This window comes from Pholis gunnellus, assembly GCF_910591455.1.
Source record: "Pholis gunnellus genome assembly, chromosome: 11".
Lineage (NCBI taxonomy): Eukaryota > Metazoa > Chordata > Actinopteri > Perciformes > Pholidae > Pholis > Pholis gunnellus.
The window spans coordinates 5,900,044-5,922,321 of NC_136538.1; positions in this window are offsets into that span (position 1 = coordinate 5,900,044).

Below are 22,278 nucleotides of genomic sequence, written 5' to 3' on the forward strand. Positions count from 1 at the left end.
TGATATCTTTGATATGAATGGCGGCATGGCCTTTTCAACCATGTCTGCGTGTTGTTTATTTGCTCTGCACAATTGTGTGATTGATCCAGGTACTTTGGAGAATGATGTCGGAATAAACTGAGTTATTCCAGCGCGCGTTGTAATCCGCCTTCCTAAAAAAAGATTACGGTTCCACTCACTTAAACACCATCAGGAACATTATATCACGTCGTTTTCCATCAGGTATTTGAAATAAAAGAGTCAGTCTTTGAAGATGAGTGGATCATAACAAGAGCACAAACTCTTTAAATGGACAGAGCTTGTTTTTTTTTTATAAGAGTGAGATAATCAGGCTTTTTGAGTCAAACTGCGTTATTACGGAGAAAGCGTGTGAGAAAAGGCGCCCGGGCTCCAGTCATCACTCTGAGTGCTGTAATATTTTATGGAGATGTGGGAAGGTTGTAAGAGTGAAATATGGCCACGTTAGCATTTGAAAGGCTTCAGCAAATGCACCTTGCTGCCCATTTGCTCACCGGGGAAAAGATTGTGGATTTTAAAAGGTTTTCTTTTTTTCTTTTTTTTTTTCAACGCGAGGTGATTCACAATTTTGACTGTATTTCTTCAGGTTGAAGGGATGCAGCAGCCATTCACACGTTTTCTAATTCTGCAAATGGCCCCTCTATTTCTAATTCATATCCCTACATTCTCCCCTGATCATATACATTGGGTTTTTATCACCTTGTTTTAAAGTCTTTCTAAAATGATCAGAGGAGAAGCTTTTTTCAAAGAAAAAAAAAAAAAAGAAGAAATATATTATATATATATATATATCTCTTATTATGGGCTAATTTGTAAATAGCCAAGCTGACAGCCGTTGCTCAATCTCCGTTGTTTTTTGTAAAATGTGAGTGAGTTAAATAAAGCAGCCGTGCTGCTGACCCGGTGTGAGATCAATGGCAGAACGATTGGCACTTTTTCCAGTTCATCTACAGCCAAAGACGAGAGCTGCCAAACAGCCCGTCACCGTGAAACACTAATCGCAATTTAACCTAATAAATGATTTGGATTTTTATCTCCTGAATTCACGAGTCATTTAAATTTTAATCTCTCAAACTCCGATCTATTAGAGAAAATAGACGTGGCGCTGACTTAAACGAATGGAGGGTAAACAATCCTGACAGATAATTACTGGGAAAATTATGAAACCAATAAAATAGCATTTATTTCTGGGATTTAACACCAAAGTATTGACTGACACTTGCATTATTGTTTTTTAAAGATGATAAAAAAAGAAATATTAACAACATCAAACACAATAAATCAAATATAATAATAATGATAATAATAATAACAGCAATAACAACAACAACATCAATAATAATAACAATAATAATAATAATAATAGTCTAAGTAGAATAACAAATACAAAAAAGCGTTAGCCTTTACAATATATTCTTAATATAAAAAATATAAATGTTCTTATAATCTATTTAAATCTGTCTTTAAAACGTGAACCTGTTGCTCAGAGCACAGTCCAGATGAAGATAACGCTGATTTATGCGCTGAACTCTATTGTGGTTTTTAATAATGGCTTGTTGGCCTGCTGATGGCGCGTACCGCGGGCCTTTCTGTCCCACCACTGAAGGGGAATTGGTTAATAAACAGCGTAAAGATAATCTTATCTGCGGCCTAACCTCGACACGAAGGGGGAATTGACAGAGCAGTGCCGGGGAAGATAAGCAGATGTTTGGACAAAAAGACGCTTGTTGCAGTGAGTAGATCTGCTGCGAGTCACCGAAGCGTTCAGCTGCTTCATCGCCACTCACCGCCTCTCTGTCCGCTCTGTCCTGGAAGCACCGAACACAATGAGCGCACACATTAAACACATGCACACAAGTGCATTCTAAATTAAAGACAATTTAATAATAATAATAATAATAATAAAAAACTTACATTTGAATATATTTTTTAAAGCAATCATAGCATTTCACAAGTTTGATCAGCTGGTATGTAAAACATGTATTTACTGTTATCAGTACATATACAGCCTTTCACTTTAAACAGCCATTGGGAAATCAAATGGTATAAAGGCCTGGGGCTCCTTTTCAAACATGTGATTACATGTAGTCTAGTCAGTCAACATGTAACCCTGAATCATTTAACCAGGAGCGCCCTCTCGTGGCGCAAATTGAAACCTCCTTAAGAAGTTGAGATGTGCGCAACAACCTTCTCTGGGTGAAAGAAAAACGCTCATTTTCAAACATGCCGATACTTGAGTTAAGACTCTCTATTGGTTTGATTTAGAAGCTGTAAGAAAACGATGTAGATACTCGTGAAAAGTCACTGTTCATAAAAAAAACAACACTTGTCATTTGATGACATTCTGCACAAATAAAGTGTGTACTGTGGAATGAATAAAAAGTATCTGCAAGTTACAACTAAATGAACCATGTGAAGGTTGATTAGGTTTAATATAAAAACTGTTGCACTTCAGCTGGTTTCTCATCAACAATGATGAACACTGATTTTCAAATTAAAATCAGGACAAAAATTAACAAAACGTAACAAAACGTGTCAACTGAACTCAAAACAAAACAAAATAAAACAAAAGACTGGTCTTTAAGTCCACGAGCTGCACAAATTGTATTGCATGATGACAATTATGTTTTAAAAAGTCACTTGTGAAAGTCACAAAGGCCGATAGAATTGGTTTCTCCGAGCACATTAATAATTTAATTGATAATGGAATCACTGAATTTCCGTCATTTACCAGTAAAATCCCTTCGAACAGAAATACTTTCAATTCCCTTCATTAGACTGTTCAAAACAGATTTTCAATCTTACATTGAATATTTATCATGTGTGTATTTACAAAGTGTAGTCACAAACAAGTTTCTGTTGAATCCAAGATGCCTTATTTTTTACTTCCAAAGCATCTTGCGCTGGTCAACCAACATTATTAATTACAACACATTTAGGAGAATCTATTGGCAGAAATGTTTACTGTATATGGATACCACTACACATGCGGTGTGTGTGTGTGTGTGTGTGTGTGTGTGTGTGTGTGTGTGTGTGTGTGTGTGTGTGTGTGTGTGTGTTCATCACTGGAAACACGTTACCACACCACTGAGAGTGCCCTCATCCAGCTGTTTCAAAATAAATGTATTTTTCATCATTGTTTTCAAATAACCTTTGGCTCTTCAGTCTCTCAGATAATTGGTCCTTTAGTTGTAGTTTAATTTTATGGCATCATTTATTAAGTAACATGGAGTTGGTTTTATGTTACCCTCAAAGGCCTTTATATTCAACACGAAATGGATTATGTTTCATCTATGCATCAAAGTATTGCAAATGTTGTATTGAAATACAACATCTTCCACGAATGTATAGTATCAAAAATCATTCAGAATGAGCCTTTAATTACTCATATATCACAGAGGCCTGCTGGTGATCTCAAGCTCAATCAATCTGAGTCAAAATCTCAGTCAGTGAATTCAAGCTTAACATTTTCTATTAAGGGACCACAGGGGATTGAGTGAATATATTCTCATATAACATTTGCTCACTGATCTAAGGGACATAAGAGGGCCAATAAAACATTGGTATACTTCGCCGTCAATTAATGCTTTAAAAATAATCAGTACCATTTTTATATCAATACAGTAAATAACTGGCAGCCAGTGTAAGTGTTCGAATCTCTTACTTAATTCTGGCTTCAGGATTCTGCAGTTGGAGTCGGTGAAGTGAGCTCTCGATGATACCAACATGAAGTGTACTACAGTAGTCCAGGTGAGAGAAAATAAAACCATGTATAATAAATCAAAAGGAGACAAAAAATAATTGGTTTTAGAGGTTTTATTAGCTGAAAGAAGCAACTGACCAACAGTCTTTACCTGGGCATCAAAACAGAGATCTACATCAAATATTGAGATTTCTATCAGCCTGCCTCCTAGTCTTTGTGAGGGAACCAAATCTGATGTGAATCAGGGTGGTAGCGGTTGATTATCTCAATCTTGTTATCATTACATTTAAAAATATGTGTGGCATTCAGCATTTAACATCATTGAGGCAGGCAAGGAGGTCATCTAAGATATTAGACTGGAGGGGATTTATAGCTGAGCGGGAGACAGCGTGGCTCTGAATGATCTAGCTGAGAGAAAGCATGTACGGAAACAACAGTGGGCCAAGAATGAAGCCTTGAGGAACCCCACAATTAAAATGAGCAACAGAGGACAAAGATAAAAGAAACATTTCTTTTATCTTTGGACCAACCCAGGTTTCTAGACAGTGCAGGAGAACGGAGTGGTCGAGTCTCAAATGCAGCACTGAAATCTAAAAGCAGTAAGTAAAGTACACAACCTTTGGGATGTGTATCTCTTTTAACTGATTGTACAAGAATAAATGATCAAGGAACTCACCAGCTATGAGGTATGATGGGCAGCAAACATGGAGATCTGTTTAAAATCTCTCAGAATAAGCCCTCTGTCACAGATAAAACAATGGTTACAAATATTTAAATTCTGCATTCAAATTCCCATCTACAGTGACGTAGGTTGCAGGCATCTCCCCACTGAGGCCTTCGGGGGCCCCGGGGCCTGTTGTTGGAGATTACTGGCATTAAAGCAACTGAAGGTGGGAGCCAGGGGGAGCACTGTGCAGGTCTAAGAGGGGATGTTGTCCGAACGAGACGGGAGGGTTGCAGCAGGACCGGGTTGTACTCGTGTTGCAAGAGTCCAAAGCAAATGTTTAAACTATTGTAACTAGCAAGGTCAGAAATTCGAGAATTGCTCCACGTGAGCAGCGGAAGAAACGCATATGAAACGACGCTTGGACACCGGAGACATCACTAGTAGGCTACTAGTCGGACTGGTAATGGACGTCGGGGAAATGTTTTGGCGGGGTGATGTTCTCCTTACGTCCATGTGCGTGATTAAGACACACTTGAGTTGGCGGAACAACGTGCAATGTTTTCGGACAGAAGTGGATGGATGCCATTACTTTAAAATATCTGCCCGCTTTCCCAAAAGAGGTTACATTTGTCAATGAATCAAACACCCTGGCAAGGCGCGCTAATTAGAGCCAGGTGTGAAGCGATAGCAATCTGCTGAAACGCCCACTACGTCGGCCACAGGAGGGAATGGGACACGTGGATCTCTTCAGTGTGGTGAACAAGTGGATAGAGTCAGTTTTTACGAGTTCAGTTCAGCTATTTATTGAGATCGCCGACAACATCCAGCGCAGTCCGGTTGAGAGGTGAGTGGAGGCATTGATGTGAGAGTGTGACAGCAGGGTTCTGTTATGGCCGGTATCCAGTATAGGGTAAAGAAAATTGGCGCGCAGTTAAAAGCCAGTTTGAGATGACTTAAAAAGTAGAATCAAGTTTTTAAAAAATGCTTTAAAAACTTAAACATTTAAAAAAAAGGTTGTAAAAACAGCCAGCCAAGGCTAACTAAGGTATGATTTTGTGAAACTTAAACCTAGTTACTGAATGATCACAATTGTGGCCAAACAAGTGTTAATATTTATTTGTTATGTCAATTATCCTGGTTTATATTTGGAAACTAGACTGTAATTAACATGATTTACGGATGAGAACTGCTTCAGTCAAATGACAGGATTTCTTTAATGTATTTGTGTGTGTGTGTATCTGTCCTGGAGGATCAGCTGGAGAACCACAGCAAGGCTCACCAGGAGCAGCTCCGAGCTGAAATCAATGCTGAACTCAGAGAGTAAGGGAACACAAGGAAAGACAAAATATTTGCTCAATATGATTGTTGATGTGAGGGTCCTCCTGGTGGAGCTGGACAGCATTGCTAGGGGGCGTCTTGAATATCCTGCTAAGCCCACTGCCCCCCCGTGACCCGGTCCTGGGTAAAGTGGAAGATAATGGATGGATATATATGTGCCATATGCATATTACATAAATAATAATGATGAAATATGTTAATAAAAAAAGCCACAGAAATACATTTGATCGTTTTTCATGAAAAACGTCAACGTTTATTATTTTTGCTAGTGTAATACGATATATAAAAATGTTAAATGTCATAGTGCAGTATGTCATTTAAAAAAGTATTATAGTATGTCAAAATGTCAGTATTTGATGCAAGTTATAAATGATATAGTATGTCATAAAAATGCCACAAAAACATCATGAATATAGTCATATTATAGTACTCCATAGAAATGTCATAGTATGTCATAAAAAAGGTCCATCATAACTAAGGTGATGGAAGTGTCAAAAAGTTGAAAGTAGCAGAGGAGATCACACTTGGATCTATGCAGAGTACACTTTTGTAAAAAAAGGTACAATAAATATGTCATGGTATAGTGCAATGATCATAAAACTCACGGTTTGGATTTGAGTCCTGGATGAGCATCGGATACAAGCACAACGGAAAAAAGCGAGCAAATATAACTTCTAGAGATCTCCATCCCTTTTCCCGCTGATACCAATTGCTGATCATTGATTCATATTGGAAATTACAGATGTTGTAGCAGCTGCTATACAAGACTCAAGATTATTTGTTTTCACCACTGTCCCAAAATCCTCTCAACCGCTCTGAAGTCGGTGTAAACCATTTAAAAATTCGAAATGTCCTTTTACTTCGTTTCAGTTATAAAGTGTTTTTATTGCGTGTGTGCGGCTGCAACTAGCCATACGATCAACTATAGTGAAGGTGATGTTTCACTGTTCTTTAAATTATGACACGAGACATAATGACACTTGATTTGACCCACATTTTATTTGTAGATGGAGTGCACGCAGTCAGATAATATTAAGTTAAGGCTGATAAAAGTGTTAACTTTCCTGTCAGTGTCTTGTAGCCGACCATCCTTCTGGCAAAAGACTGAGCAGCTGCATCACACCTGCCGAAGTAGATTAGCCTGGACAATTGGACTGAGCCATTCTACAACAGAAGGAGGGGTGTTGTCAGGAGCCACTACATCTGCGCCACAGAGGAGGAATGTCTTTTGTTACCCATCCTAATTATTGTGACTACTTTGGGTGAATAAAATCCCTATTTTTCCCACTTTTACCTGATCTCCCAGCTTTATGGTCCCTCACAGCATAAAAAACATACAATTCAAACATTATGACATGTTTATTCCTAAAAGAAACATCTTGGCATCAGTAGTGTTGTGATGTATTAGCTGCTTAGAGCTTCTGTTATGAAGTTAAACAGGTTGTGTTTCATTCTCTAGTATGTTCTATTGCTGTGAAAACATCTAACATTGTCCTTCAAACAACTGTATTTCTTCAACTGTTTCTCACCAAAAGCTAAATTGTACAACATTGCATCTGAAAACATCACGACAGCATTATAATTCATCTTCATCCAAAACAGATTTCTTTCTGAAGGAATCAAAATGTAACTGAATGGAACGTCCTTATGTTAGCCGTAAGCGATGCTGCCACCACTACGAACTCTTTGTTGTTCACAATGTAGCGTTATTAGGGATTGTCGAATAGAAAGCAAAAATGCCGAAGCCCTGATTGCATGTTCTTACTGAATATCAATAATAATCGTCAGTAAACCTTTTTTTCACACACTATGATGGTTAAACTTTGTAATTAATCGGTGGTTCACATGCACACGGATTATAGATCGACAATGGTCCGTTACACCACGATATTATAGTATGCAATAACAATGTTATAATACTGTCTGCCATAAAAAGTCATAATATGTCAACCTGTCATAGTATATTATAGTTTGCCATAAAGTGAAATACCATCGATGTTATCAAAAAACATATATCAAATATTATGGTAAAGTATGCCATAATATGTCATCGTATTGTATGGCATGAAAAATAATATAGTATGTCTTGAAAAATATATGCCATTATGTTATATTATAGAATGCCATAAAAAGATAAAATAGTATGACATAAATAAGTCAAAGTAAGGTAAAAAGACATCTCGAGTCGTAGTGTTGAATATCAGAAAAATGGTTGAAAAAAGCTTAATATGTGATGCCATAATACAACAATGAGAAAAAGTAATGGTATATTATGCCATTAGAAAAAAATTAAATAATAATTACATCTTAAAAAGCTATTCCGACATATAATACTAAGACTTTATGATTGTTTTTCAACATATCACTGACTTTTTCATCATGTTTTTCAAACGTACTATACTATGACTTTATGACTGTTTTCTAAACACTATATTAAGTCTTTATTTGACATGCTGTGCTATGATTCTTTTCATTACACTTTGACTTTTTCATGATTCTTTCGACAAAAAATAGCATCACTTCTTTTGACTTCATCAACCAACTAGGTAATGACTTCTTAGACATGCTATTCCACAGTATTCTGGTGGAATTCTTTCGACATCATTTACTACAACCTTTTTACGTATTATGTTTTGACTTTTTCACTTTTTCATGACTCTTTTCAACAATCTATACTAAGACTTTTCATTTACAGGTCTACCTCTCCTCACCTTCATGACCTTGTCTCCATCCAGTCTCCTGTTCTTCTCTTTTCTCAGAAAACCAACAAAGAAGACAAATGAGCTCCTTAAATTGGCTGTAATGTCAACTTCAGGTATTCTGAAGTTCAGGACATTACAATGATGAAAGTGGGAATCACACTGAATGATGTCCATGTCTATTACAAGCCACATACTATAATATCATGAATTTTCAAGATCTTCATAACAAGGCTAAAGAGGCCACTGAAAAAAGCTGTAGTGAATATTTTCATACGTCTTTCACCCCACATTTATCTTCAGAGACAGGAAATTGTTTATTCATGAGCAGTGATACATATTTGGTAAGCCACTAATATGTCTCTTTGGAACTTAGTGTCACTAAGTGTATCTCACCAATGTTTCTGTTAGAACAGCCTCGATAGCAGTGTCAATGTGGTCTTAAGCGCTCTACCTTGGTGTTATTATTACTCCTTCGTTCCGGCACTAAGCTGACTCTGCGTGACAGCGGCGTTCGTCCCGCACTAGGCAATGATTGGCTAATTGTTAGTTCCCCCATGGCGCTCATTGGCTCTGTTACTTTTTAATCGAGAAACCTCTGTTTCCTGTCTCGAGGCCTGATTATTTAGTCAACTCAAACTCGGTGGAGTGGGCGGTTTCAAAAGTCTCGACCCAGGCAAGGGTCTTTTAGTTGGGTGGTCCCAAAGCAGTTGTCTATCTCGCCTAATGGTCGGCCACTGGTGGGTTTTTTTCCCCATGAACCAGGATGTATTTCACCAATGTTTTGGACTGTGAGTCCTCTACCTCTACCTCTGAGCATCAACATTTTCTTGCCTAAACAGCTTCCTGCTTGGCGTATGACGAGGTCAGCCTGCTGGATGTCTAATGCTACAGAGTCTTTGAATCAATAAGCCTCCAGTCTGACGTGTGGACAGCTGTCAGCAGCTGGAAGAACAGATCCTCTTTCAACCTGAAGAACCAAACGCTCATATCCAAGAGCCTTTGAAGCCTGACCGGTCTCTGGGACACAATGAGGTCATCAAAGCTTGTGGTTACAAACACTGTCTTCACCGTTGCTCAGCTACAACTGAAAACAGTTAGATTTCAGGGTTTGTGAGTATTTTTTAACGCACTTTGCAGCCTCCTCTCACAGCTCATCCTCATCCCGAAACCTTAAAGTTTCACAAAGACATACCTTTGCCATTACCACTGACATAAAGTTATGTGTATTTGAATGTCATGTCAGCCTCAGCTGTAGCAGCTGTAGACTGTAAACTGGGGCCTACAGCCTCGACTGGCTGTGTGCGCTCCTGCGAACGGCAATCAGCAATCGTTTCGGGACCATCACTTTTTGGCACAACACCACAACAGGGAGCAGGCGCTGCATGCAGTGTCGGCCCGATGCATAAGCTGAATATGAAATCCTTTTCTTTCTTTTTTTTTAATAAAGAGGAAGTTGCTGGGAGACATTAAGCCAATCCATAGCATTGGTAGTTTGTATTTGATATGAATTAACTGGTAGGAAATTTGGGGTCCTCCCTCAAGAAAAATTCAAGGTTTCTGACTTAAAACTAAACCTTTTTAAATACATTTTTCCAATTATTATTACTATAGATGAAGCTCAAAAAGCCTGAAGACAAAACTTGCTGTGGTTGAATAATTATTTTATTCTCTGCACCGTCTAAACATTCAATTCTTCTGGACTTGTTTGCTCTAAAATCATATTCTGTAAATCAAAAGAGCAGATTCAGAAAACCTTTGTATAATAATATTGGTTTACAAATAAAAAGAAAGTTACGACGAGGAGGTGAACATTGTATTGATAAATTTGCACCCTCGTTCTCAAAATCAATCTCCATTTATTGATTGTGTTTATATCTGGTTGGCAAGACAAAACATTTAGGTTTAATAGTAATATTCTATGTTGTAAATTATAGACGTGGAAAGTTTAAAAAGGTATAGAAAGTACACAGATATACATTTATTGAAAGCAAGTATTCCCATAAAAACACAACCATCTATTTCCTATTAATTTGAATTGTGTGCTTTTTGCAAATAACCACACATTTGTGACATGACAAACATTGACTGTATGTTAAACGTATTGATTATTTATGTTAAATGTACATACATAAATGTAAACACAAAGAAAAGTGATAAAACTGTCAGAATGTACGGTGAACTCATCAGTTGCTGTTTGGGCAGCAACCAAAATAACGAGTAGAACATTGAGTGTAATAAATAACGTGGAGATGATCCCTCGCACACTTGAATAATATTGTAAGACATGCGCCCGGGGTGCACTGAGCAGCGCATGGATAAACATACTTCAAAAATCTTTATGCAATTGTTTAAAGTGGTAAGTAAAGCTTGGAGTGTCCAGTTTAAACACTGCAAGAGTAAATATATTTGAAAATCTCGAGCTCCATAGGGTTTAAATGAGGTAAAATTTCATTTTTTTATATGTCTACAAAAGTATAAAAGTAATAGAAATAAGGTGTCTGTGTGAAATTTCCACCTCTGACAACTTTGTATTCAAAATCCCCTAGACTACTGGTTTATAACAGATTCATATTTTGACTACTGCTTTGAAGAGCAGGGCAGATATCACGGCACTATTAGTGTAAATATGAACGACATCCAAGCAATAGAACAATAACATGAGATCAAGACAAAGAATCTTGATAGTCTTGTTATACTCATTCAAAAAGTTCTAATCTGTGATGTGAAACCTGTCTCATAGGAGGCATTCAACACAGTGGAGGAAGGGAACGGCCCAGTGAAACCACCAGAGGGCAATCTGCACAAAGAAGGAGAACGAGAAACTACAACAGCCTCTTGGTTGAGTGTCCTGAATGTGAGAGGACGGCACGCTGAGGTTCAGCACCAGCCGGACATTCATCAGCGGTGAACTGAGGCTGTAGATGAATGGCAGATCATTTATAAAGGAGCCACTGGTGTACAAATTAACATGGGATGTTGAAAACCACCACTACATGGTGTATGTAACACTTGGTTTGGATACTCTCTAGATTACTCTAAAAAAAAAAGTGACAAGTATATGTGTATATATATATATATACATATAGTACAATAAAGGAGTCGTTTATATGTAAGTCTATGGGATGTAACAAATAAATATGTTGTGGATTAACAATTATAATACAATTTTAAATTAAAGCCACAATGTGTAGGGTTTGAAAATATGCCTTTGGCGCCCCTCAGTGGTTGTATCAAATCAAGTGTATGCTGGATAAATGAATGTTTTTCATTTCATGAGCGTAAACAGCTGGAGCATACAGCCATGACATTAGCTTGGTAAACTTTGTGGTATGATGAGTGACATTTATTCAACGTGTTTGTTTCTGTGTTATGTTGCCACGTGGAAATCCGAGAGCGAGAGCTGCATTGCAGCACAGCCCAGGGAGCAGTAACTCAGGGGACTTGAGGGAAATGAAAGAGGTGGGTGGTGCATCTTCACTTTGATTGACTATTGCTTAGAAAAACATTGTTCTTGGCAAAACTCTCTGGCAGCCTTTTAGTTGAGCCTGGGCAGGGCCGGACAGCAGAGAACCATAGCTTCACGGATACTTGGCAATTTTGGAACATAATCCCTTTAAATTGGTCATGACTACCTCATGAATGCTGGTTTAACAAAGGCTACGTGGTCAGTTTATTGCTTTGTGCTTGCAGCACAAACAACAAGGAGGAAAATAACTTTGTGAAACCTGCGATGCACAATGCAAACGGGACTCCCTCATATTATATACAACATATTAATTGACCACGTTCAATCCTTCAGCACTGCTGTTTATGATTTTGTTTGCCACTTCCTCATAGACTGCATGACAATTGTCTGTGTTGTATCGGGTGATTTAGAGTTAACAATAACATAACCTGCATGTCTGTGGACTGTGGGAGGAAGCTGGAGAAGCCGGAGAAAACCAAAAGAGCATTCAGCTTTATGATGTCAGGTGGGGATTCATGGACACATGCAAACCGTGTGGTCATAAAACACTTTCAGTTGGAGTTGAAAAAGAATGTCAAGGAATTTGTGTTGATTGAGGATGGAGAGTTGAATGACATCTGCTTACAAATTGCCCCTTTTTAACCTCCTCATTAATCTAACAACAGTGTCATTTGGGCATCGGTGTCCTACACATGGGAATAAAACAGTTGTCAGAATGAAAAGTGAAGGTATTCAAGCATCAAGGTTCTCTCTCTGCCACCGAGCCGTGTTTTAACGACCTTGAATTGAGGTTTAAATTCACATTTATGTTTCATACACATTTAGGCGCATCATCCTTTTTCCCTGTTTGGCAGTTTGTGTGCACTCCTGTGTTGTGTGCTGACTAACAGCCTGTGGAAAATCTTTGTTTGGCTCATCAAGTTTGTTTGACTTCTTTGTAAAATTGTTCAGAAAGAAGAAAAAGGCCGGAGAACAATGACTGATTTGCAGCTTGTGATGGTAAAAACAGACCAAACTGTGTCTTAAACAGAATCTAAAATAATATTTGCTTTACCTGCACTTGAAAACCATGCTTACGACAAATTCAAGAATGTTCCTCCTGTTTGGTTTACTCTGGCTTGGGAAAACACACGCTCAGCCGGCAGAAAACCTTGGAAGGAACCTAAAGCCTGCAGGTGTTTTCTCTTAGGTTGCCGGACTACGCCTCTTCTTGGGATGGTGTGCAGACAGGGAATGATTTCATATTAGCTGTTAGTGCTGTTAGCACCTGTTAAAGCAGGACGCTTCACACCATTATCAATTTCTGTATTGTGCACACATGAATATACAGCGATACAGGCAGATATCTTACACCATTATCTTCATCATTAGTTCATCGAGTTTGGCGACGTCACATAATTCCCATCGTGGCTCCACCCAATCCTAACCTGTCTAAACGTCTAATTAGCTGGTGTGATAGAAAACACCTCTGTGGGTGTGCCGTGCACCTTAAAGCAGAAACAAAAAGAAAAGAAAAAGAAGACTTATAGAGAGACGGATTGCGTGCAGGTATCAGCCAGAACAATAGAGAGAGTAACAGCGAAAATGAGTTAAAGCACATGGGACACGAAATCTGGTGGATTGGTAGTTTGACAAGTGCTACAATCTGTTTTCATCTGCAGGGGGAGCCACTGCAACAAAGATCCCACATCCAGTCTCTCTCTCTCTCTCTCTCTCTCTCTCTCTCTCTCTCTCTCTCTCTCTCTCTCGCACAGTTGTGTTTGTGACTTTTGGGGACATTACATTGACTTACATTCATTTGACCCTGACCATAACCGCTACCAGCCTAACCCTCACAGGGACCAGACAGAGGCCGGCAATCAATAGACATCAAAGGGAGACAAATTAAGAGATATTTTTGTTGTGTGTTGTCTCAGAAATACTTGTGTTTTGCAGTGTAGATTAATGTGGTCACTATATTTATGTCAAGTAATATAACATGAAGATGACAAATTAAAATGGGCCGGGCACCAAACCTGAACTTTGGACTCTTCAGATATCCACACAGTGCATTTTATACGACAGGTGGGAAATGAGCCAAGAATGTGCTGCGACACAAAGTCCAGCCTGTTTTCCTAAATGTTCAGGAGCACCTTGTGGTCAGCTGTATTGAGAGTGACAAAATGGAATAGCACCTGAATTGGGGGGAGTAATTGAAATAAAGGAGATTCTTAACTACTGTTGTGATGTTACAAAGTTAGTCAGACCAACTGTGGAAAGACCTGAAGCCAGATTAAAGTGAATCGACGAAATATAGACAAATGCGTCCAATGCAGTCTCGGACATAGTTTGTTTAGGCTGATGTCTCTGATAACAGCTTCCTTTTTGCACATTGAGCAGTCACAGAGCAACATGAGCATTCATTTGGAGTCATGTTCGTGTTCACTTGATAAATGTAAACTCAAGATTCTCTCTCTTTTTAGCTCATACTTGGTCTCCACCAATTTCTGAGGGAAATAGTGCTTTTTATTTGGTAAATGCTCCGCTATGTTCACCAGCTAGTGTAGCTACAGTGGTTTCAAACCTTTTGGCAGGAAACAGCTGCTTGCTGCTGCTGAAAACATGGTTAGTGAGAGTGAATTACAGGAAATTACAAAGAGCACTGAGATTGGTCACTAGTTCGACATGGTACATCCGGCACAACATTTTGAAAGAGCCAAGCTACCCTCAAGGGGACACCATTTCTTTATTCACTCGACCCAGATTTTAAAAAATGTCAGTCTGGAAAACTACAAAACTGCGGCGTACACTACTCCGTACGGTGCGCCTTACCGCTGAAGCAGTACGGACGTTCCTCTGTTTGGTTGCCGATGAAAAGATTCAACTTAGTGTGTTGCGTTAAATGTGATGTACTAGATGCTGCTAGATGCAGCCAGTAATTGAACATCAGCTACTGTGATTAACACCAGCTCTTATTCAAATGTTTATACAGCTGTGAGGCAGTCAAATGATCACAACACAGGCTCCCTAGGCAGAGTGTTTTGATTCAGTTTTGAAATATCTGTCAATCATGAAACATTAACCTTTTACTAAAATGTTATTGCTTTGGAGAAAAAAAATGGTTCAGAGTATTCTGAAAGTTCATTTGTCAACGATTTACCACAAATGATGTCTGTGTCCTTTTGGTGAGTCACAGTGTTTCAGTAAACCCAGTTGGAAAGAAAAACATTTCTTTACTACGATGAGCTTTTGATTCTAAAGAAGTGATTTCACGAGCATTAACATCCAAAGGAAGTAGTTCAACGACCACAGCAGTGAGGATGATGAGGCCTTGTGAGGCTAAGAAAGTTCTTGGGTTTTAAGATGAGGAACTGGGGGGTGATTTGAGGTAAGATGCTGGAAGGTGAAGCTGGAGCATTCAGGAAGTCCCACGCAGTGTCTGGTGCCCTCGTAGTGCCAGCAGCAGTGAGATTAATCTAATGCCTCCTGTTAGGCAGATATCAAGGGTACAGACTGGGCTGTTTAGGAGCGGGTCGGGGTGATTGATCGCTCCGACACCCAAAGGTCAGCACCGCTAGGGTTTTCCTGCCTCTGATGCAGCCCAGACGCCTCAGCGTCCACTGCTGTTTGAATTTCCTCCACTTCCCTGAAAACATATCGCATTCTTCGGTCTTGAGGGCATTTGTCAGAAACGGAGCGTTAATGTCTGCTCTCCTTGGCAGCTGGCCGACCCGCTTTGGTTGTTGCCGGTATTGACGACGGAGCAAATGAGAAGTGAGAGAATTACAGGAGATGAAGGATAAGGAGTCTATCTGGATTAAGACAAATGAGTGGCCGGGCCTGGCAGCGTTGCCTGTTCTCTAAGCTTTTGTTTCTGGGTCAGAACAACAGGGATATTTCATGAGCAATGCCCACTGCTATTACCCAAGTCATCCCTAATGAGGAATTTTGTGGAACTACATTTTTAATCAATGTTTTTAAGTGGCTTTTAAAGGCCTACCTTTTCTTTTAAAGAAGCAATTAGTGTCTAGGTTATTGATCGATCAGTAGCCTCGTTCTGGGTGTGGGAGGTAGATGTCCACTGGGGTGACGGAAGCCTCTCCAGAGCACTGAGTCCCATTCTTCGTTCGTCTGAGCACTTCTGCGAGCAACTTGACAGCTCATTTGCTCCCTAATAGAGATGAACTGGTATAGGGCTAGTCCAAGGGAGAGGAAGATGCTGCTTTCTCCAGGAAAGCAGGAGGGGGGTACAGAGGAGCGGTGATATGGCCGCAGGTTCTCTACCATCACCACTGTAATTGATTACAGCATGTCGCAGCACCTTTCTTTACAGTAAGAAACTGCTGCCTGGGTAGCGTACACATGTCAGCCTTCAAATGAAGACATATTAGCTGGCAGGAATTTAAAAAAAAAACTGTCCAAACTCTTCCATCTCCATCCATGTCCAATATGTGTGTGGTTAAAGGTCATATTGCCGTGTAAACATGTATTAGGCAGCTTTCCAAAAAACACACAGTTCAGTATCCTGTAAGAGCATCATTAGAGCTAATTGTTTTCCTTTGTAGCTAATGAGCTTTCACACACTAATGTCATGGCTGATTACTGAAGCAGGCCTGAAAGAGGTCTGTGTGGTCCAGGATAAAAGCTTACAGATGCGGGGACGGTCACAAGGGGGGCTCTTTCTCACTGCTTTCATTACCATTGAGCGCAGACTGACACCTCATTGTCTAATCCGACTGCAAAGGAAGAGAAAAGCAGGAGATTGGCTTGAGTGTGTAAACGGGGACTGTAATTAGACCACGGCCGCGACCATACCAGACAGGTAAACATCCAGCCACACAGGCAGGAACAAATGATGGTATCATACGGCCATTCGGACCAATTAATAGCCTCAGGTCACAGATTCAGAGCTGATTTTAAAGGTAAATCAGGATTATATTGTAACCACACAGTGACCTGGCTTCTTTTCAGCCTCCAGTGCAGCAGTGAAGCTAACTATTACTTTTTCATTGAGTTTCGCTGTGAATGACTTGCTTTGTGACTATGTGCCTGCATTGAAACCATCCAGACCTCAGTTGAAATTTACACTGACTGAAATAATCCCTTCAGCTGCAATATTTTAATAACATCCTGCTTGACATTACCGATGGAAGTCGCGCTGCTTATGCAATCAGAATACACAGAGGCTAATAAAGTGATGAAAATGATAATGGAAATATGTTTCTATGCTGAGTTTCCTTCACAGATCCAAAGCATATTGTGTCATTGTTCAAAGCTCTGATAATTATTTTATTGTGCTGAACCTCAAAAGCAGAAAATAGATTCACCCAATGACTTATGCCACATTAGACATGTTGTTCCCTTATAGAAGGAGTCCATACCTGTCTTCTTTTCTACAGTTCGAGCAGAGTTTTGCTGTCATTATGAATATTCTAGGATATCCATAGTTCAGCCTCTCTTTAGGGTGAGTTTATCAAAATCCCCCCAAAATGTCCTGGGTTATCAAGATTATGAACACACTAGCTGTTCCAGAGCTTTGAACCACGTCTCAAGGTTTGTGTCAGCAATAGGAGTTAACGCAGTTGTTAGGGAGTTGAGTACTCAACTGGATTTGTCAACCCCATGACGACGCTGCAAACTCCATTCACCGATGAAGACTGTAAAATATGGCTGAAAGCTCCAGAAAAAGCATTGAATTCAGATTATTACCAGCTGCAACGTTGTTACTGGTTTCACCTTTTGTGTCATGGGTGAAATGTTGTCCTGGAAACAGCTACTGAAGCGGAAGATTGGCAGTTTGATCCCCGGCTCCTCCAGGTCGACACATTTCAAAGCATCCTTGGGCAAGATACTGAACCCCAAATAGCAACTGCAAATTGAAGGCTGTGCCATTGGTACGGGAGTGTTCGTGAGTGAGCATTAGATTGAGCATTCGATTTCTGCCATCAGTGTGTTAATGTGTGTGTGTAAATGGATGAATGTTGACATGTAGTGTAAAGCCATTGTGAGTGGTAGGAAGACTAGAAAGGCGCTACATAAATGTAAGTTCATTTACTATTTACAGCTGTGTAAGATTCCGTGACAGAACTCTACAGGTGTGTAGTTAAGATTAAAATAAAGGTAAAGTTCAAAGATGGCGATGGTCTGAGCAAGAGCGCTGGAAGTGGGGGGATGGGATGTGGGGATTTGGCGTCAAGGCTGGTGTGATACCGTCGCAAGATGGTTTCTATTTTTTTTTTAGTCCCAGAATCATCTGTCCTTGTCTGGGAGGGTCTGCTTGTAGTATCCACGTGGTCATATTGAGGTACAAAAAATAGACTGTATGCACCGACAATTATGTGTGAACAGGGCCCCCTTACAGACACCCAATATGTCATATACAGAACTGCATGCACGTCTGTTTTAAGACAATATATATATATATATCTTAGCAGAAATGTCCCAGTTACTCAGGGGGATAATCCACAGACCTCACTGTTAACTTGTTTTTCTGTGCTCCTGCAATGACCACAGGAGTGTGACACCAATGACAACTGATCCGTAACATTGCCTTTTCTCCCTGCTGTGCTGTCGACTTCATACCCTGATAGGTCAATTTCTTAATGAACACAGAGGCTTTAGATTGATGAGTTTGTTACAGATTCAGTGGGTCACTCAGCTGTGTCAAATCATCTAAAAGCTAAAAGTTGAAGAAGCTTTTTCCTTCTTTTAAGCTTGTTTCTTTATTATTTGATCAATCAGACTAAAATAGTATTTCTCTCAGAAAGAAGGGAAAAACAAATATATGGAACATTTCTCATAACCTTCAGGGAACGTTCCCTTCAGAGAACGTTCCCTTCAGAGAAACTTAATAAAACCATCAAGGAACGTTCCATGAAAGTTTCTCAGATAGTTTTAAAAATCCTTTAGCGAACCTTAAAGGAAGCTTCCCTGTAGGTTTTCTTGAGGTTTCTTTGAAGTTTGTTATTTAAACAACCCACAGAGAACTTTCAGTTAACGTTCTCTAGGAATGCTCCTTGAAGGTTCTCTGAAGGTTATTTCAATTTAAAAACAAAACAAAAAAAACAATCAAAGAACCTTTAGGGAACATTCTCATTCTTTTTTTTGAAAACCCTTCCTAGAACCATGAGTTAATGTTCTCTGAAGGTTCTCCAAAGATTCTGAATGAACAATTTAATGACCAGCCAACTCTAAAACTACATGTGTCAAACCACACTTACATCTGGCTGTGTTCTATAAAGTTATATTCGATATATGACACACACTTCATGCTCACTTTGAAGTACCACGACTTTAACAAATCCACAATAAGAAACATTTAAGCTGTTAAAACCAAAGGTAAACACAGTGCGGTACAGAAAAATATCAGAGGCTCATTTTGTTTTAGATTATCAGTGTAATAAAGTGGAACGTACAATAAGCCTGTGAGTCAAGTTGTGCAGGCACATCACAATCATACACAGTGGGACTCAAGTGCAGTACTGAGTACAAAACATGACTCACTATCATGACAATATATTTGCTCATAGACAGTACACATTTCAGAAATCAGAGGAATAACCAGAGACTAAAGAGCAGTAACTGAGACGACTTCCTTGCACTGTCCCTGATAAGTGTGTAAAGACACAGTTTGTACTGGTGCATTGTGCAAAGACAAGCAACAACATGTATGATATACTGGCTACGATATTACCTGACAACTTGATGGATGGCATGCAGTGTGACTGCAGCTGTGGTGGACATTAAGTTAAAATAACACACCATATTTTCACGTAATACACACATTGACAGTATAGACAGCCATACTTTGACCACCCCATGTAATCAGCACACTTGAGACCTCAGACCCTCATTGAGTTCAACCACTGACTCTACGGCACGGCAGTGCTCCTGTCTCTCCTTTGTGTTCCCATGTGTGCCCCACTCGTCTGTGTGTGTGTGTGTATGTGTGACTCTCGTTCCTGTGCTGCAGCTAACCTGGGCAAAAACCTCGATGGGAAATATCTTGAGGTCAAGGGCAGATGAATAACAGATAATTTCTAAGGACCTATAAGAAAACCACTGTGCTTGTTACTTTATTTTACATTACAGTCATTTAGCAGACGCTTTTCTCCAAAGTGACGTACAATAAGTGTATTCAACATCGGTATTCAAGAGAACTACTAGTCACCAGAAGTCATAAGTGCATCTCCTTTTTTAAACAAGCATCTAAGAGCATAAACCAGAGCAAATGTACAGTGTAGAAACAAATGAATACAATAAGCGCAACAAACTAATACGAATTCAATAAGTGCTAAGTGGAAGGCTCAGGGTAGCACTTCTTGAAGAGGTGGGTTTTCAGCCTGCGCCGAAAGATGGGCAGCGACTCCGCTGTCCTGACGTCAGTGGGGAGTTCATTCCACCACTGTGGGGCCAGGACAGAAAACAGCCGTGACCGGGTCGATCGGCCGCAGGGACCTCTGAGCGACGGGGCAACCAATCGCCCTGAGGCAGCAGAGCCAAGTGGTCGGGCGGGGGTGTAGGACTTGACCATGGCCTGGAGATAGGAAGGAGCTGTTCCTTTCACTGCCCTGTAGGCTAGCACCAGAGTCTGAAACTGGATGCGAGCTCTTACAGGGAGCCAGTGTAGAGCACGGAGAAGGGAAGGTGTGTGGGAGAACTTGGGGCGATCAAACACCAGGCGAGCTGCAGCTTTCTGGACAAGCTCCAGCGGTCTGATGGCCGACACCGTGGCTCCAGCAAGTAGAGAGTTGCAGTAGTCCAGGCGGGAGATGACAAGAGCCTGGATGAGCTCTTGCGCCGTCTCCTCAGTGAGGAAGGGGTGGATACCCATGTCTGACTGCATCAGTCAACCTCATTGCCCCAACCGGAACCAGTGAGTGGAAGAGTAGAGGCATGGTTCAACGCTCATCATGCCAGAGCGCGATCCTTCAAAGCTCTGGAAGTGGATCACCTTTGCCCCTAATGTCGTCGCAGTGTGTGCAGTGCTCTGAAACATCGGCATTACTGCTGGACTTGTTGGAGACGGCTGAGGAAGAAGATTTAGCGCCACCATACACTCCATGTGCAAGGGGATGAACATGGAGGACAGCATTACAAGGAAAGACAACAAGTGTCAGCCCCAAACCTTTGTCCATTCTTTCCTGTTACATTTTTTAAATGTATTTTTAAGCAATGTGACAAAAAAAAACTACGTATAGTGACATAAACATGGAAGACAGACGTAAAGAAAGTAATACAGACAATAACATAAAGCAGTTACGATGACGTGGGTAATGAAATGATAAGAGTCAGGGAGTATAGATTACAACAGTCAATCATTTGGGATATTTTCTTCTACTCTTTTGTTTGCACATTGGTCAATCCAGAACCTGCCTTTTCTTTCACCCAATGTTTATCATATATAGTTGAGTGGATCTTTCTGTGAGTCACACCCTGGACACAACCTGTTCCAACTCCTCCCCTCTGGGCGCTACAGAGCACTGTACGCCAAACCCACCAGACACAGGAACAGCTTCTTTCCACTGGCCGTCACTCTGATGAACAATTATTCAGACATACTGCACCTCCATTTGCCCTATTTTCTCTATTACCACCATTTTGCACTAATATCCCGAATCCATTGTCCATTGTCCATTGTCATTGCTCTCTATGCTCATATATATTCTTCGATACATATTTATATTGTACATAGCAGTTAAATGTTAAATGTTTACGCTTAGTTTCTCTGCTCTACTTTGTTGTCTTTAATGTCCTTGTTTTTATATTTCTCTTTATTGTATATTATATGTATGTACGATGAGAGCAATGTGAAACCGGAGTCAAATTCCTTGTATGCGTACGCATACATGACCAATAAAGCTGATTCTGATTCTGATTCTGAGATGCAAAGATCATGGGCAACGAGGGTGGGAGGCTGAACCAAGTGCCTCATGCATGGCATCAAACGACAGCAGTCTAACTGTTTGCCATTCAACTTTGTAGCTACCCATAATTTCTTTCGCCCTATATGTGGAATACTACCTCAAATAAGTAGATAACATATGAATAGTTACCATATTTGGAATGCGAGGAGTGACGTAGAGATGCCGTATGTGTTAAAAGCTGAAATAATTGATCATTTTGACAGTAAAGGTTTGAAATTCAGAGCATATCTATTGCCTCCACACAGCTCTCAACATTGAGACGGATGAGCTGGCGGCTAGAAGCTAACAGTGCTAACTGTGCAAACAACGGCAATGGTGCTGACAGAGCTAGCAGTGTTTACCTGAGGGGGAACCGGAACCGGAGCGTAGGCGCTACGCTCAGCTGTAACGGCAGGCAGGAGTTGGTGGAGACTGAAACAGAGCTAAAAGGAGAGTAAATATCTGCGTTACATTCATTGGATGACCTGAAATGTGACTCC